This window comes from Bombina bombina, chromosome 2 (assembly GCF_027579735.1).
Source record: "Bombina bombina isolate aBomBom1 chromosome 2, aBomBom1.pri, whole genome shotgun sequence".
NCBI lineage: Eukaryota > Metazoa > Chordata > Amphibia > Anura > Bombinatoridae > Bombina > Bombina bombina.
In genome coordinates this window covers 1155153310-1155172888 of record NC_069500.1, presented here as the reverse complement: position 1 = coordinate 1155172888, position 19579 = coordinate 1155153310, and positions in this window count along the sequence as shown.

Below are 19579 nucleotides of genomic sequence, written 5' to 3'. Positions count from 1 at the left end.
GTTAAAAAGACCTGAAACACAAAGTTAAATCCTCCATAAAATGTAGATTAATTTGTATTTGTTGTTGTGCTATTTATCTCAGATATTTCCGTTTTTTTCTACTTCCCTCATATAGGCTAGACAGCATTTAAACTTAAAGAGACATTTTAGTTATATCTAGGGTCAGAACAATCATTGGTGCAGCAGGTGCAATGGCACCAGGGTCCAAGTTCTGGAGGGGGAACATAGCAGCCTGTTTATACATAGGCATGTGTACAGCTTTAATGCAGGGAAGCATTTTTCAGTGCAGTTTGCAGGTCTATCTATCCTCAAAATCATTATACAGAGCTGTCTATTTATTATTACTATTGAGTTACCTCTGGGGGGCCCAACAACATTTTGCACCAGGGCCCTCTGTTAAATAGTTCCGCTATTGGTTATATATTTTACATACTTGATCAAAATGGGACAGTTTTCCCTGTGTTTCATTTCACTGTAAGGTGCAGGTTATTGCTATAAAAAAGAAAATCACCTATAGTAATAGCCAAATTGGATTTTTGCCTAAAGGACAAGGGGGCAGTAATGGAGCCCCTATCTCCCCCTAGAAGGGCAAGAAATCCACAGATTGAAAAGGAAGAAGCCCCTATTTCACATATCCTCCTAGGATGTAAGTGACATTCTTCAAAATTGTGCCACAGTGGATGCCTGCAAGATTTTCTATTGAGGGGGAAAAGGGGCATTACAGAGCTCATATCTCCCCCTCTGATTCAATTAGAGAGAAATGAGAGATTCATTTAAAATAATGTATTGTTCGCTTTTTAAAGGATGGATCATGTGCTCTCTATTTTTCAGGTGAATACCATGGTACTCACTTGCCACAACTAGGCACCAGGAAGTTTTTTGTTAAAGGGGAAAGGGACACTTTTAGAAAACCTATCACTTCCCCATAAAACACAGTACAGGATACCATGTTTTGGAAAGAGGGGAACCCCCGTTTCTCATGAGAATCTCATACCCCTATCATAGGTAGCTGATAGCCTAAGGACAGCATTTGTTACACATACAAAATACCTCTCATATGAAAGAATGAATATGGAAAACAAATATTTGGGTAGGGTAGCTTCTATGTTGCTCTCTGCAAAAGAGAAAAACATGAGATCCCTTATTTAAAAACAACAAACCCCCTCTTTTTAAATTAATAGACCTGTGTCTGTCAAGGTAATTGTGTAAAAATCTACAAATGTTTCAACACATTGGTGCTACTTTAGAAAGTCTGTTATGCGCAGTAGATACACACCTGGCCTTCAACAAACTGACCTGGCACCTGATCTGTGAAGGGGGCGAAGCTGGCCGGGCGTGAAGAAGGTGGGGCCGGATGGTCATGATGAGGCGGGCCAGGGCATGACGGGGCTGGGCCAGGCGTGATGGGGCGGGGCCTGTGTTGTGTCGAAACTGGTGATTGTCGAAATTCCCATAACTCCACCCACTAATGTAAACATTGCACTTTATATATGAAATAATAATCTTCTAAATACACTGCCTCTCAAACCTGTTACATTATTTAGCTGTTAGCTATTTATACAGAGAGACAGTGTACTTAGAAGTTTATTATTTACTATATAAAGTGCGGTATTTATATTAGTTGGCGGAGTTACAGAAATTGCCATTCACCAGTTTCGACCAATCACCAGTTTTGATACAACACCGGGCGGGAGCGGCTGTCTGCCATGAGAGAGAGAGCTCACAAGAGGGGATATAGAGCAAAAGAGAGCGTTGAGAGAGAGCAAAAGAGAGGGGTGAGAGAGAGAGCAAAAGAGAGGGGGGAGAGAGAGCAAAAGAGAGGGAGAGAGAGCAAAAGATAGGGGGAGAGAGAGGGCAAAAGAAAGGGGGGAGAGAGAGCAAACGAGAGGGGAGAGGAAGCAAATGAGAGGGGGGAGAGAGAGAGCAAAAGAGAGGGTAAGAAAGAGAGCAAAAGAGAGGGTGAGAGAGAGAGAGAGCAAAAGAAAGGGGAGAGAGAGAGCAAAAGAGAGGGGGGAGAGAGATAAAGAGAGAGAAAGAGAGAGAGAGCAAAAGAGAGGGGGAGAGCGCAAAATATAGGGAGAGAGAGAGAGAAAAAGAGAGAGGGAGAGAGAGAGCTAAAGAGAGGTGAGAGAAAGAGAGCAAAAGAGAGGGGGAGAGAGAGAGCAAAAGAGAGGGTGGAGAGAGAGAGCAAAACAGGGGGGGAGAGAGAGCAAAAGAGAAGGGAGAGAAAGAGCAAAAGAGAGGGGGTAGAGAAAGAGCAAAAGAGAGAGGAAGAGAAGGGAAGGGGAGAGCACAATAGAAAGAGAGCAAAAGAGAGGGTGAGAGAGATAGAAAGAGAGAAAGAGAGAGAGAGAGCAAAAGAGAGGGGGAGAGCGCAAAATATAAGGGGAGAGAGAAAGCAAAAGAGCGAGGGGGAAAGAGAGCAAAAGAGGGGGGAATAGAGTAAATGAAAGGTTGGAGAGAGAGATAGACCAAAAGAAAGGGGGGAGAGAGAGAGCAAAAGAGAGGGGGAGAGAGAGAGCAAAAGAGAGGGGGATAGAGAGCAAAAGAGAGGGTGGAGAGAGAGAGAGCAATAGAAAGGGGAGAGAGAGAGAGAGAGAAAAAGAGAGGGGGAAAAAGAGAGCAAAAGAGAGGGGAGAGAGAGAGAGAGCAAAAGAGAGGGGGAGAGAGAGCAAGAAAGAATGGAGAGAAAGAGAGCAAAAGAGAGGGGTATAGAGAGAGCAAAAGAGAGGGGGAGAGCACAATAGAGAGGGGGAGAGAGAAAGCAAAAGAGAGAGGGGGAGAGAGTAAATGAAAGGTTGGAGAGAGAGTAAAAGAAAGGGGGGAGACAGAGAGCAAAAGTGAGGGGGGAGAGAGAGCAAAAGAGACGGGGGAGAGAGAGCAAAAGAGAGGGTGGAGAGAGAGAGCAAAAGAGAGGGGGGAGAGAGAGAGGAAAAGAGAGGGGGAGAAAGAGAGTAAAAGAGAGGTTGGAGATAGAGAGCAAAAGAGAGAGGGGAGAGAGCAAAAGAGAGGGTGGAGCAAGAGAGAGAGAGAGAGAGAGAGAGAGCAAAAGAGAGGGGAGAGAAAGAGTGCAAAAGAGAGGGGGAGAGAGAGAGCAAAAGAGAGGGGGAGAGCACAATAGAGAGGGGGAGAGAGAAAGCAAAAGAGAGAGGGGGAGAGAGAGCAAAAGAGAAGGGAGAGAGAGTAAATGAAAGGTTGGAGAGAGCAAAAGAAAGGGGGGGAGAGAGAGAGCAAAAGAGAGGGGGAGAGTGAGCAAAAGAGAGGGGGGGAGAGAGCAGAGCAAAAGAGGGGGGGAGAGAGAGCAAAAGAGAGGGGGGGAGAGAGAGCAAAAGAGAGGGTGGAGAGAGAGCAAAATAGAAGGGGGAGAGAGAGCAAAAGAGAGGGGGAGAAAGAGAGCAAAAGAGAGGGGGGAGAGAGAGAGCAAAAGAGAGGGGGAGAGCACAATAGAGAGTGGGAGACAAAGATCAAAAGAGAGAGGGGGAAATAAACCAAAAGAGAGGGGGAGAGAGAGCAAAAGAGAGGGGGAGAGAGAGAGCAAAAGAGAAGGGAGAGAAAGAGAGCAAAAGAGAGGGGTTATAGAGAGAGCAAAAGAGAGGGGGGGAGAGAAAGCAAAACAGAGGGGGGGGAGAGAGAGCAAAAGAGAGGGGGGAAGAGCAAAAGAGAGGGTGGAGAGAGAGCAAAAGGGAAGGGGGAGAGAGGGAGCAAAAGAGAGGGGGAGAATGAGAGCAAAAGAGGGGGGAGAGAGAGAGCAAAAGAGAGGGAGAAGAGAGAGCAAAAGAGAGGTTGGAGAGAGAGAGAGCAAAAGAGAGAGGGGAGAGAGAGAGCAAAAGAGAGGGGAGAGAGAGAGCAAAAGAGAGGGGGGGAGAGAGAGAGCAAAAGAGAGGTTGGAGAGAGAGCAAAAGAGAGGGGGGAAAGAGAGAGCAAAAGAGAGTGGGGGGAGAGAGAGAGAGCAAAATAGAGGGGGGAGAGAGAGAGAGCAAAAAAGAGGGAGAGAGAGAGCACAAAAGAGAAGGGAGAGAGAGCAAAAGAGAGGGGGGGAAGAGAGTAAAAGAGAGGGGGAGTGAGACAGCAAAATAGAGGGGGGAGAGAGAGAGCAAGGGGTGGGAACGCTGTACTACAAAAAATGGCCAGTGTACATGGGCTTTAGGACTAGTATATTATAAAACCCATCATTTTAATTTTGAGTGGGTAATTTTTATTGGAAATATAGTTATAAAATATTAACTGTATGAATGGATGCTAAAAATATATTCAAGTGTGTGTTTGAAATATGTAGAAAATTAATCCCACTTTACCTTTTTTGGGGGGGTTATGATGCATTTTACACCATATTTGCATATTTCTGTAAAGTTTACAGTCATTCTCTAAATTGATTGGTTAACTGAATTAAACAAGAACAAGGTGTGGGGGCCTATTTATCAAGCTCCATATGGAGATTGAAGCCCCGTGTTTCTGGCGAGCCTCCAGGCTCACCAGAAACACCAGTTATGAAGCAGCGGTCTAAAGACCGCTGCTCCATAACCTGTCCACCTGCTCAAGGGAGGCGGACAGACATTGTGGGAAATCAACCCGATCCAATACGATCGGGTTGATTGACACCCCCTGCTAGCGGCCTATTGGCCGCGAATCTGCAGGGGGCAGCGTTGCACCAGCAATTCACAAGAGCTGCTGGTGCAATGCTGAATACGGAGAGCATCTTGCTCTCCGCATTTAGCGATGTCTGACGGACCTGATCCGCTGATCAGATCATGTCGGACAGAGGGTTGATAAATCAGCCCAGTGGTGCGTTTTTGTGTGACTCACAGAAAAAGCACTAGAATTGGAGTGTAAATATGAGTACAAAAGACTACAAGCAGCTCAGCACATGGGTGTGAAAACGCTCAACAGTGAAATGGTTAACAGAATTTCAAACATTGCATTGTTGTCGCTTATTTGAAGAGCTTGGGCACCAATATATAATAAATACTGCTCTACATGCAGATAATCATTGTTCTGATTATATAGAGATAACGCTCATTACTGCATAATTAAACTAGGATTAGACTTAAAGGTATTTATTTGTCCTGTAACAGGAACACATCCTGATTCAATAGACTTAGAAGTATTTATTTATCCTGCAACAAACAGACATCCTGATATATTTTACTTTATGTCAGAACCATTATAAACCAAATAAATGGCATAATATGCAATGAGGCCAATGAATCCTTGCTCATGATGTAGCTACATACAAAATAAATGTTATTTCCAAAAACCACTAACAGAAAATTTGTTTTAATTATCAGTTACTTCTATTATAAAACTCTTTCAAATTAAATACTCTCAAACATCTGCAAATTTGAGATACAAGTGGATTACAAGTGGAGCGCTAAATTATCACACTCCTGCAAACAATTTACAAGTGGCTGGTTATTGCTGCTGTGAGCTTGCGGTAGCAATTAGCGCTCAAAAAATTAACCAGAGATCCGGGGCCACATCCGATATGCAGCGTCGCCCGCAAAAGCCGGCGACGCCGGTTTTTGCGCGGGTTTGGTATCCTATATACAGCGCCGCATATAAATGCGGCATGTATATTTCACCCGTCGGACGTAGTTTATTTCCCCATACACTAACATATAAAACCTGTGCAATTTGGTATCCAATATCCAGCGCAAGTCCTTACGTGGTGAAAATGGAGAAAACTTACTCCATTTTCACCTTGCCATTAAATACAGCCGTAGCAGGCCTTGCGCTGAGTATGGGAGCACCATAACTCCCTAAAATGCCTGCAAAAAAAACAAAAAACAGCTAACGCATGCGCAATGTCTATCTACCTGTCAACCGCAATCCCCCACCGCAATACCTAATAAAGTGTTTAACCCCTAAACCGCCACTCCTGGAGCCCATCGCCACCTACATTATATGTATTAACCTCTAAACCGCCGGTCCTGGACCCCGCTGGACCTAAATAAAGTGTTTAACCCCTAAACTGCCGCTCCCAGACCCCACCTCCACCTACATTAAATTTATTAACCCCTAATCTGACCCCCTACACTGCCGCCACCTACATTAAATGTATTACCCCCTAAACCTAAGTCTAACCCTAACACCCCCTAACTTAATTATTATTTAAATAAATATAAATAATATTACTATTTTTAACTAAAGTGTTCCTATTTAAAACTAAATACTTACCTATAAAATAAACCCTAAGATAGCTACAATATAATTAATTATTACATTGTAGCTATTTTAGGATTTATATTTATTTTACAGGTAGCTTTGTATTTATTTATTTATACTAGGTACAATAGCTATTAAATAGTTAATAATTATTTAATAGCTACCTAGTTAAAATAATTACAACATTACCTGTAAAATAAATCCTAACCTAAGTTACAAATACACCTAACACTACACTATAAATAAATTAATTAAATAAATTAACTACAATTATCTAAAATAAAATACAATTAAATAAACTAAACTATATTACAAAAAAAAAAAACACTAAGTTACAAAAAATAAAAAAATATTACAAGAAGTTTAATCAAAAGAGAGAGGGGGAGAGAGAGCAAAAGAGAGGGGGGAGAGAGTAAATGAAAGGTTGGAGAGAGAGAGTAAAAGAAAGGGGGAGAGAGAGAGCAAAAGTGAGGGGGGGAGAGAGAGCAAAAGAGATGGGGGAGAGAGAGCAAAAGAGAGGGTGGAGAGAGAGAGGGCAAAAGAGAGGGGGGAGAGAGAGTAAAAGAGAGGGGGAGAAAGAGAGTAAAAGAGAGGGGGGGAGAGAGAGAGTAAAAGAGAGGGGGGAGAGAGAGAGCAAAAGAGAGGTTGGAGATAGAGAGCAAAAGAGAGAGGGGAGAGAGAGAGAGAGCAAAAGAGACGGTGGAGCGAGAGAGAGAGAGAGAGCAAAAGAGAGGGGAGAGAAAGAGTGCAAAAGAGAGGGGGAGAGAGAGCAAAAGAGAGGGGGAGAGCACAATAGAGAGGGGGAGAGAGAAAGCAAAAGAGAGAGGGGGAGAGAGAGCAAAAGAGAAGGGAGAGAGAGTAAATGAAAGGTTAGAGAGAGAGCAAAAGAAAGGGGGAGAGAGAGAGCAAAAGAGAGGGGGGAGAGAGAGCAAAAGAGAGGTGGGGAGAGAGCAAAAGAGAGGGGGGGGGAGAGAGCAAAAGAGAGGGAGAGAAAGAGAGCAAAAGAGAGGGGGGAGAGAGAGAGCAAAAGAGAGGGGGAGAGCACAATAGAGAGGGGGAGACAAAAAGCAAAAGAGAGAGGGGGAGAAAGAGCAAAAGAGAAGAAGAGAAAGAGAGCAAAAGAGAGGGGGGAGAGAGAGAGCAAAAGAGAGGGGGAGAGCACAATAGAGAGGAGGAGACAAAAAGCAAAAGAGAGAGGGGGAGAAAGAGCAAAAGAGAAGGGGGAGAGAGAAAATTAAAGGTTGGAGAGAGAGAGAGCAAAAGAATGGGGGGAGAGAGAGAGCAAAAGAGAGGGGGGAGACAGAGCAAAAGAGAGGGTGGAGAGAGAGCAAAAGAGAAGGGGGAGAAAGAGAGCAAAAGAGAGGGGGAGAGAGAGAGCAAAAGAGAGGGGGAGAGCACAATAGAGAGGGGGAGACAAAAAGCAAAAGAGAGAGGGGGAGAAAGAGCAAAAGATAAGGGGGAGAGAGAAAATGAAAGGTTGGAGAGAGAGAGAGCAAAAGAATGGGGGAGAGAGAGAGAGCAAAAGAAAGGGGGGGAGAGAGAGCAAAATAGAGGGTGGAGAGAGAGCAAAAGAGAGGGGAAGAAAGAGAGCAAAAGAGAGGGGGGAGAGAGAGAGCAAAAGAGAGGGGGAGAGCACAATAGAGAGGGGGAGACAAAAAGCAAAAGAGAGAGGGGGGAAATAAAGCAAAAGAGAGGGGGAGAGAGAGCAAAAGAGAGGGGGAGAAAGAGAGCAAAAGAGACAGGGAGAGAGAGAGCAAAAGAGAAGGGAGATAAAGAGAGCAAAAGAGGGGGGGGGGAGAGCAAAAGAGAGGGGGAGAGAGCAAAAGAGAGTGTGGAGAGAGGAAAAGGGAAGGGGGAGAGAGGGAGCAAAAGAGAGGGGGAGAAAGAGAGCAAAAGAGAGGGGGAGAAAGAGAGCAAAAGAGAGGTTGGAGAGAGAGAGAGAAAAAGAGAGAGGGGAGAGAGAGAGCAAAAGAGAGGGGAGAGAGAGCAAAAGAGAGGTTGGAGAGAGAGAGCAAAAGAGAGAGGAGAGAGAGCAAAAGAGATGGGAGAGAGCAAAAGAGAGGGGGGGAGAGAGAGAGCAAAAGAGAGGGGGGAGAGAGCAAAAGAGAGGGTAGAGAGAGAGCAAAAGAGAGGTTGGAGAGAGAGAGAGAGCAAAAGAGAGGGGGGAAAGAGTGAGCAAAAGAGAGTGGGGAGAGAGAGCGCATAATAGAGGGGGGAGGGAGAGAGCAAAAAAGAGGGAGAGAGAGCACAAAAGAGAAGGGAGAGAGAGCAAAAGAGAGGGGGGAGAGAGTAAAAAGAGAGGGGGAGTGAGAGAGCAAAATAGAGGGGGGAGAGAGAGAGCAAGGGGTGGGAACGCTGTACTACAAAAAATGGCCCATGTACATGGGCTTTAGGACTAGTATATTATAAAACCCATCATTTTAATTTTGAGTGGGTAATTTTTATTGGAAATATAGTTATAAAATATTAACTGTATGAATGGATGCTAAAAATATATTCAAGTGTGTGTTTGAAATATGTAGAAAATTAATCCCACTTTACCTTTTTTTGGGGGGTTATGATGCATTTTACACCATATTTGCATATTTCTGTAAAGTTTACAGTCATTCTCTAAATTGATTGGTTAACTGAATTAAACAAGAACAAGGTGTGGGGGCCTATTTATCAAGCTCCATATGGAGATTGAAGCCCCGTGTTTCTGGCGAGCCTCCAGGCTCACCAGAAACACCAGTTATGAAGCAGTGGTCTAAAGACCGCTGCTCCATAACCTGTCCACCTGCTCAAGGGAGGCGGACAGACATTGTGGGAAATCAACCCGATCCAATACGATCGGGTTGATTGACACCCCCTGCTAGCGGCCTATTGGCCGCGAATCTGCAGGGGGCAGCGTTGCACCAGCAATTCACAAGAGCTGCTGGTGCAATGCTGAATACGGAGAGCATCTTGCTCTCCGCATTTAGCGATGTCTGACGGACCTGATCCGCTGATCAGATCATGTCGGACAGAGGGTTGATAAATCAGCCCAGTGGTGCGTTTTTGTGTGACTCACAGAAAAAGCACTAGAATTGGAGTGTAAATATGAGTGCAAAAGACTAAAGCAGCTCAGCACATGGGTGTGAAAACGCTCAACAGTGAAATGGTTAACAGAATTTCAAACATTGCATTGTTGTCGCTTATTTGAAGAGCTTGGGCACCAATATATAATAAATACTGCTCTACATGCAGATAATCATTGTTCTGATTATAGAGAAATAACGCTCATTACTGCATAATTAAACTAGGATTAGACTTAAAGGTATTTATATGTCCTGTAACAGGAACACATCCTGATTCAATAGACTTAGAAGTATTTATTTATCCTGCAACAAACAGACATCCTGATATGTTTTACTTTATGTCAGAACCATCATAAACCAAATAAATGGCATAATATGTAATGAGGCCAATGAATCCTTGCACATGATGTAGTTACATACAAAATAAATGTTATTTCCAAAAACCACTAACAGAAAATTTGTTTTAATTATCAGTTACTTCTATTATAAAACTCTTTCAAATTAAATACTCTCAAACATCTGCAAATTTGAGATACAAGTGGATTACAAGTGGAACCCTAAATTATCACACTCCTGCAAACAATTTACACGTGGCTGGTTATTGCCTCTGTGAGCTTGCGGTAGCAATTAGCGCTCAAAAAATTAACCAGAGATCCGGGGCCACATCCGATATGCAGCGTTGCATATAAAACAACGGTTTTTGAGCGGGTTTGGTATCCTATATACAGCGTCGCATATAAATGCGGCACGTATATTTCACCCGTCGGACGTGGTTTTTTCACCCATAGACTAACATATAAAACCTGTGCAATTTGGTATCCAATATCCAGCGCAAGTCCTTACGTGGTGAAAATGGAGAAAACTTACTCCATTTTCACCTCGCCATAAAATGCAGCCGTAGCAGGCCTTGCGCTGAGTATGGGAGCACTGTAACTCCCTAAAATGCCTGCAAAAAAAACCTAACACCTAACGCATGCGCAATGTCTATCTACCTGTCAACCTCAATCCCCTACCACAATACCTAATAAAGTGTTTAACCCCTAAACCACCGCTCACGGAGCCCACCGCCACCTAAATGTTATGTATTAACCCCTAAACCGCTGCTCCCGGACCCCGTCGCACCTAAATAAAGTGTTTAACCCCTAAACTGCCGCTCCCAGACCTCGCCTCCACCTACATTAAATTTATTAACCCCTAATCTGACCCCCCTACACCGCAGCCACCTACATTAAATATATTAACCCCTAATCTGACCCCCTACACCGCCGCCACCTAAATTAAATGTATTACCCCCTAAACCTAAGTCTAACCCTAACACCCCCTAACTTAATTATTACTATTTAAATAAATATAAATAATATTACTATTATTAACTAAAGTGTTCCTATTTAAAACTAAATACTTACCTATAAAATAAACCCTAAGATAGCTACAATATAATTAATTATTGCATTGTAGCTATTTTAGGATTTATATTTATTTTACAGGTAACTGTGTATTTATTTATACTAGGTACAATAGCTATTAAATAGTTAATAACTATTTAATAGCTACCTAGTTAAAATATTTACAAAATTACCTGTAAAATAAATCCTAACCTAAGTTACAAATACACCTAACACTACACTATCAATAAATTAATTAAATAAATTAACTACCATTATCTAAAATAAAATACAATTAAATAAACTAAACTATATTACAAAAAAACAACAACACTCAATTACAAAAAATAAAAAAATATTACAAGAAGTTTAATCAAAAGAGAGAGGGGAAGAGAGAGCAAAAGAGAGGGGGAGAGAGTAAATGAAAGGTTGGAGAGAGAGAGAGTAAAAGAAAGGGGGGGGGGAGAGAGCAAAAGTGAGGGGTTGGAAAGAGAGCAAAAGAGACGGGGGAAGAGAGAGCAAAAGAGAGGGTGGAGAGAGAGAGAGGGCAAACGAGAGGGGGGAGAGAGAGAGGAAAAGAAAGGGGGAGAAAGAGAGTTAAAGAGAGGGGGGAGAGAGAGAGCAAAAGAGAGGGGGGAAAGAGAGTAAAAGGGAAGGGGGAGAGAGGGAGCAAAAGAGAGGGGGAGAATGAGAGCAAAAGAGAGGGGGAGAGAGAGAGCAAAAGAGAGGGAGGAGAGAGAGCAAAAGAGAGGTTGAAGAGAGAGAGCAAAAGAGAGAGGGGAGAGAGAGAGCAAAAGAGAGGGGAGAGAGAAAGCAAAAGAGAGGGGGGGGGATAGAGAGAGCAAAAGAGAGGGGGGAGAGAAAGAGAGCAAAAGAGAGGATAGAGAGAGAGAGAGAGCAAAAGAGAGGTTGTAGAGAGAGCAAAAAAGAGGGGGCAAAGAGAGAGCAAAAGAGAGTGGGGAGAGAGAGAGAGAGCAAAATAGAGGGGGGAGAGAGAGAGCAAAAAAGAGGGAGAGAGAGCAAAAGTGAGGGGGAAGAGAGTAAAAGAGAGGGGGAGTGAGAGAGCAAAATAGAGGGGGGAGAGAGAGAGCAAGGGGTGGGAACGCTGTACTACAAAAAATGGCCCGTGTACATGGGCTTTAGGACTAGTATATTATAAAACCCATCATTTTAATTTTGAGTGGGTAATTTTTATTGGAAATATAGTTATAAAATATTAACTGTATGAATGGATGCTAAAAATATATTCAAGTGTGTGTTTGAAATATGTAGAAAATTAATCCCACTTTACCTTTTTTGGGGGGGTTATGATGCATTTTACACCATATTTGCATATTTCTGTAAAGTTTACAGTCATTATCTAAATTGATTGATTTACTGAATTAAACAAGAACAAGGTGTGGGGGCATATTTGTCAAGCTCCATATTGAGCTTGAAGCCCTGTGTTTCTGGTGAGCCTTCAGGCTCACCAGAAACACCAGTTATGAAGCAGTGGTCTAAAGACCGCTGCCCATAACCTGTCTGCCTGCTCAAGGGAGGCGGATAGACATTGCGGGAAATCAACCCGATCCAATACGATCGGGTTGATTGACACCCCCTGCTAGCGGCCGATTGGCCGCGAATCTGCAGGGGGCAGCGTTGCACCAGCAGTTCACAAGAGCTGCTGGTGCAATGCTGAATGCGGAGAGCGTCTTGCTCTCCGCATTTAGCGATGTCTGACGGACATGATCCGCTGATCAGATCATGTCGGACAGAGGGTTGATAAATCAGCCCAGTGGTGCGTTTTTGTGTGACTCACAGAAAAAGCACTAGAATTGGAGTGTAAATATGAGTACAAAAGACTACAAGCAGCTCAGCACATGGGTGTGAAAACGCTCAACAGTGAAATGGTTAACAGAATTTCAAACATTGCATTGTTGTCGCTTATTTGAAGAGCTTGGGCACCAATATATAATAAATACTGCTCTACATGCAGATAATCATTGTTCTGATTATAGAGAAATAACGCTCATTACTGCATAATTAAACTAGGATTAGACTTAAAGGTATTTATTTGTCCTGTAACAGGAACACATCCTGATTCAATAGACTTAGAAGTATTTATTTATCCTGCAACAAACAGACATCCTGATATATTTTACTTTATGTCAGAACCATCATAAACCAAATAAATGGCATAATATGTAATGAGGCCAATGAATCCTTGCACATGATGTAGTTACATACAAAATAAATGTTATTTCCAAAAACCACTAACAGAAAATTTGTTTTAATTATCAGTTACTTCTATTATAAAACTCTTTCAAATTAAATACTCTCAAACATCTGCAAATTTGAGATACAAGTGGATTACAAGTGGAGCGCTAAATTATCACACTCCTGCAAACAATTTACAAGTGGCTGGTTATTGCTACTGTGAGCTTGCGGTAGCAATTAGCACTCAAAAAATTAACCAGAGATCCGGGGCCCCATCCTATATGCAGTGTCGCCCGCAAAAGCCGGCAACGCCGGTTTTTGTGCGGGTTTGGTATCCTATATACAGCGCCGCAAATAAATGCGGCACGTATATTTCACCCGTCAGACGTAGTTTTTTTCCCCATAGACTAACATATAAAACCTGTGCAATTTGGTATCCAATATCCAGCGCAAGTCCTTACGTGGTGAAAATGGAGAAAACTTACTCCATTTTCACCTCGCCATAAAATGCAGCCGTAGCAGGCCTTGCACTGAGATGGGAGCACCGTAACTCCCTAAAATGCCTGCAAAAAAAAACTAACACCTAACGCATGCGCAATGTCTATCTACCTGTCAACCGCAATCCCCCACCGCAATATCTAATAAAGTATTTAACCCCTTAACCGCCGCTCCCGGAGCCCACTGCCACCTACATTATATGTATTAACCCCTAAACCGCCGCTCCCGGACCCGCCACACCTAAATAAAGTGTTTAACCCCTAAACCGCTGCTCCCGGACCCCGCTGCCACCTACATTAAATGTATTAACCCCTAATCTGACCCCCCTACACCGCTGCCACCTACATTAAATATATTAACCCCTAATCTGACCCCTATGCTGCCGCCACCTACATTAAATGTATTACCCCCTAAACCTAAGTCTAACCCTAAGACCCCCTAACGTAATTATTATTTAAATAAATATAAATAATATTACTATTATTAACTAAAGTGTTCCTATTTAAAACTAAATACCTATAAAATAAACCCTAAGATAGCTACAATATAATTAATAATTACATTGTAGCTATTTTAGGATTTATATTTATTTTACAGGTAACTTTGTATTTATTTAAACTAGGTACAATAGCTATTAAATAGTTAATAACTATTTAATAGCTACCTAGTTAAAATAATTACAGAATTACCTGTAAAATAAATCCTAACCTAAGTTACAAATATACCTAACACTACACTATCAATAAATTAATTAAATAAATTAACTACAATTATCTAAAATAAAATACAATTAAATAAACTAAACTATATTACAAAAAAAACAAACACTAAATTACAAAAAATAAAAAAATATTACAAGAAGTTTAATCTAATTACACCTAATCTAAGCCCCCTAATAAAATAAAAAAGCCCCCCAAAATAATAAAATTCCCTATACTAAACTAAATTACAAATAGCCCTTAAAAGGGCCTTTTGCGGGGCATTGCCCCAAAGTAATCAGCTCTTTTACCTGTAAAAAAAAGAAATACAATACCCCCCCAACATTACAACCCACCACCCACACGCCTCTACTCTAAAACCCACCCGATCCCCCCTTAAAAAAAAAACCTAACACTACCCCATTGAAGATCACCCTACCTTGAGCCGTCTTCACCCAGCCGGGCACCATTGGTCATCCGATGGGGCAGAAGAGGACATCTGGACCGCCAGACATCTTCATCTAAGCGGCATCTTCTATCTTCATCCATCCGACGAGGAATGGCTCCATCTTGAAGACCTCCGGCGCGGAACATCCTTCTAGGCCGCCGACTACCCGACGAATGGCTGGTCCTTTAAATGACATCATCCAAGATGGCGTCCCTCGAATTCCGATTGGCTGATAGGATTCTATCAGCCAATCGGAATTAAGGTAGGAAAAATCTGATTGGTTGATTTAATCAGCCAATCGGATTAAAGTTCAATCCGATTAGTTGATTGGATCAGCCAATAGAATGCGAGGTCAATTCTATTGGCTGATCCAATCAGCCAATCAGATTGAACTTCAATCCGATTGGCTGATTAAATCAACCAATCGGATTTTTCCTAACTTAATTCCGATTGGCTGATAGAATCCTATCAGCCAATCGGAATTCGAGGGACGCCATCTTGGATGACGTCATTTAAAGGACCAGCCATTTGTCGGGTAGTCGTCGACCTAGAAGGATGTTCTGCGCCGGAGGTCTTCAAGATGGAGCCGTTCCTCGTCAGATGGATGAAGATAGAAGATGCCGCTTGGATGAAGATGTCTGCTGGTCCGGATGTTCTCTTCTGCCCCATCGGATGACCAATGGTGCCTGGCTGGGTGAAGACAGCTCAAGGTAGGGTGATCTTCAATGGGGTAGTGTTAGGTTTTTTTAAGGGGGGATCGGGTGGGTTTTAGAGTAGGGGTGTGTGGGTGGTGGGTTGTAATGTTAGGGGGGGTATTGTATTTCTTTTTTTTACAGATAAAAGAGCTGATTACTTTGGGGAAATGCCCCGAAAAGGCCCTTTTAAGGGCTATTTGTAATTTAGTTTAGGATAGGGAATTTTATTATTTTGAGGGGCTTTTTTATTTTATTAGGGGGCTTAGATTAGGTGTAATTAGATTAAACTTCTTGTAATATTTTTTTATTTTTTGTAATTTAGTGTTTGTTTTTCTTGTAATATAGTTTAGTTTATTTAATTGTATTTTATTTTAGATAATTGTAGTTAATTTATTTAATTAATTTATTGATAGTGTAGTGTTAGGTATATTTGTAACTTAGGTTAGTACAGGTGGCCCTTGTTTTACAACGGTTCAATTTACACCGTTTCAGAATAACAACCTTTTTTCCAGTCATGTGACTGCTATTGAAAAGCATTGAGAAGCAGTGCATTTATTAAAATAGCCGGTAGGTGGAACTGTCCGCTTGTGTTGCAGCAAAGCCAAGCAAGCTGAAATTAATCAGTTTAACCAGACCTGAGCTATCGAGCAGATTTCAAAGGAACAAGATCTTCCTGTCTATAACTCAGTCCAGATTGGAATGTATAGAAAGAACTGTTTGCAGAAAAATGCAAGTTTAGTCTGTGTTGTGTGATTATTTTATTAGGTTTTTAATGCTGTTTAGCAAATGTTTTTGTTCATTTAACGTAGTTTAATTATATATTCTGTGTTGTGTGATTATTTTATTAGGTTTATAATGCTGTTTAGCATTTAAAGTCTTCATTTCAAAGCTTTAAAAATAATATATTAGATGTTACTTATGATAATTTTGAGAGGGGCCTGGAACCTATCCCCCTTACTTTCAATTGACTTACATTATAAACTGGGTTTCAATTTACAACGGTTTCGATTTACAACCATTCCTTCTGGAACCTAACCCCGGCGTAAACTGAGGGCTACCTGTATTTATTTTACAGGTAATTTTGTAATTATTTTAACTAGGTAGCTATCAAATAGTTATTAACTATTTAATAGCTATTGTACCTAGTTTAAATAAATACAAATTTACCTGTAAAATAAATATAAATCCTAAAATAGCTACAATGTAATTATTAATTATATTATAGCTATCTTAGGGTTTATTGTATAGGTAAGTATTTAGTTTTAAATAGGAATACTTTAGTTAATAATAGTAATATTATTTATATTTATTTAAATAGTAATTAAGTTAGGGGGTGTTAGGGTTAGACTTAGGTTTAGGGGGTAATACATTTAATGTAGGTGGCGGCGGTGTAGGGGGGTCAGATTAGGGGTTAATATATTTAATGTAGGTGGCAGCGGTATAGGGGGGTCAGATTAGAGGTTAATAAATTTAGGGGTTAATACATATAATGTAGGTGGTGGTGGGCTCCGGAAGCAGCGGTTTAGGGGTTAAAACTAGGATAGGTTTATTGGGGTGTGGGCTATGGCGGTTTAGGGGTTAATGATTAGGCTTATTGCATTGTGGGGGGTTCTCGGTCTAGGGGTTAATACATTTATTATTAGGAGTGAGAGGGGGGATTGCGGATATAGGGGTATACGTATCGGTCTGATTTTTGGGAGGCGTGTTAGACAGTAACGGGAGATTTAATATTTTAGTTATTTTTTTTAGGTGCAGGCAGTTTCTAAAGTGCCGTAAGTCACTGGCGACTCCAGAAATTTGTAGTTACGCTTATTTCTGAACATCGTTAGTTTGTCCGACTTACGGCACTTTAGCAACTGCCGGCGGGGTATATGTAATACCCCAATGTGCGAGGTGAAACTACGGGCGACGCGGGTTTCCTTGCTTGCGCCGAAAACTACGCCGTATATCGGATCGCGCCCCCGATCTCTGTTTAATTTTCTAAAAGGGCCCCAAATGCCCTCAAAATAGAGGGCATTGCAGTTTTTTTATTAAAAAAAAAAGTAGCATTTTTTAATAAAAAAAAAATGGCACTAGGCAGTTTTTGGCTTTAAAGTTAATGGGGTTTACATTGCGGTTTATGGGAACTGTGTGTTCCCAGTAAATACTGTATATATGTATATGTATATATTCATATATATTTTCTTACCCGCTTCGCTGTGCGAGGTTCTGATGCCATGTATGACGGCATCAGAACGAGGCTCCATTAGGATTCTCTGGAAGCTCCTTCTTGTGAGCGCAATGTTTCCTAGCAATGCGAATGTGAGCTCATGTTCGCTTTGAGCTTAACTTGTAATATCAGCGCACATTATCGTGTGCTGGCATTACAAAGTGGAGCGCTAATATGGCTTGCGCACAAGCGATATTTAGCGCTCCACTTGTAATCTAGTCCTGAGTTTTTGCTCATGCACAAACTGCTGACAAGAGAATAGTATAATGCTTTTAAGATATGTATACACGGCCACCATCAACCATAGATACTCAAATATATAACTGTTAGACGACACACATATCCAGATATAGGGTGTGCAGAGATAGTGTTTGCATCTGATGTCTTTTTAGGCAAATGGCTGACATTAAATAGTAGACGCTTGGGACATGCTTCTGATCTTTTGGGGCTAACGACTGGCATAAGGGCTGTTTTTTGGGGACAAGCTTTTGATCCAAGATATGTTTGAGTATGTAGCTGGCATAAATGCAGATTGCCTGGGATATGCTTGTGATCTAAGTAAATGTTAGGATTCTGCTTGGTATAATTAGTAGTCCAGTATTTTAGTGAATAAGAGCTTTTTAAAAATCAGCTTACTCCCTCAATAAATGCCAGATACTAGTTGAGGAGACAATATTCTTCCTCCTTCTCCTGCTTCACAAACGAGGTTTTCATGTAGAAGCTGGTCAGTTAAACTATGCTAAAAAGATTGTAAAGAAGCAGCCAGCCGCACATACAACAGCCCAGGGCACAATAATGGCACTTAAGTATGTGAAATGATAAGGCTGGGCTCCTAATGCATTGTCAGTTAGAAATAGGTTAAGCTCTGCTTAGTATGTATGAGTCTGAAACAGGATTAAGCACTGTTCTCTATATAATTCAGGAAAGAGTTAAGTACTTTAGTTGTATCAAGCAAGAAAGGGTTAAGCAATCATTTTCATGTATTAGGCAAAGTTGTTCAAATCTACATTTTTATCATGCATATAAGGATCTGCATTCAAACATGCTCAACATATTTTTTTTGTGCCTGAAATGACTGTTGAAATTTGAATTTAAACTAATACAACAGTATCAGTTCTATACATCCTACTAATATGGTATGTGCATTTGTGTGATTTGTGTGACAACAAATGTCAAATATGGCTTCTGACAGCGGCTTTCGGCTCCTTGTGAAGTTTCAATACACAAAGATCTGGATTTACAAAGATCTCTTTGTGTTGCACTTTCATGCAAAGAATGATGCTTTCAGCAGCCATATTCGGCACTGGTTGTAACACGAATCACACAAATGCACATCCCTACTACCAATGCTCAGTGGCTATGAAGGGTAATCACAACAGCTTTACAGCTTTATTTGGGAAAAATAAATCCTGACAAGTAAACAGTATTCAAAACAGGTATATGCCTTTAAAAATACTTTTCTAGTCAGGAAGGAGTTAATTAAAAATAGTATTTATTTTACTTGACTATGACTATGGGGTGGATTCCAATATTTCCGATCCTGTTTATAAGTGTTTTTTTTGGCTCCCAATCCGTGTTTTTCAAGTTCTGAGTGATCACAATCAAAGTAATTACTGTTTTGGGCAAAGTTCTGATTGGATCCAAGCAGATAGTGGCAAAATCCCACATATAATGAAAGTATAGAAATGGCTTTGGCAATCACAATCCTCCTGACCAGGGGTTTCACGCTTTATTTTTGCAACAAAATGAACAGATATATATAGGAATATGTTTACAGTAAATACACATTGGGCCACATTACGAGTGGAGCGCTAATAGTTCTGCGCGAGCAGTAAGGGGTTTATCGTGGGTGTTTGTGCTTGTCAGGTTTACTGCTGGTATTACAAGTTTAAATTAAATGCCATTGCATGAGTGGAATTGCGATTTACACTACAATGTATACTGCTTCCTCAGAGCTCTGGTTAACTGTTTTGCAAAACAAAAAGAGTGTCACAAAACACATCAAAAATACATTACAAAGTACACTTATACGTGTATTAACACATCCAATAAAAATTATTCTTAAAAAACATTGCACAAGAAAGTTATAAGGGCTTAAAGATATGAGGTCTCAGGTGTTAGAACAAAAAAAGGAAGGCAATGTATATGATGTGTTTTGTGCAAAATTTTTTGTGTGAAACAGTTAACCACAGCTCTGAGATCCCAGTAATGATTCTAGCGTAAATCGTGATT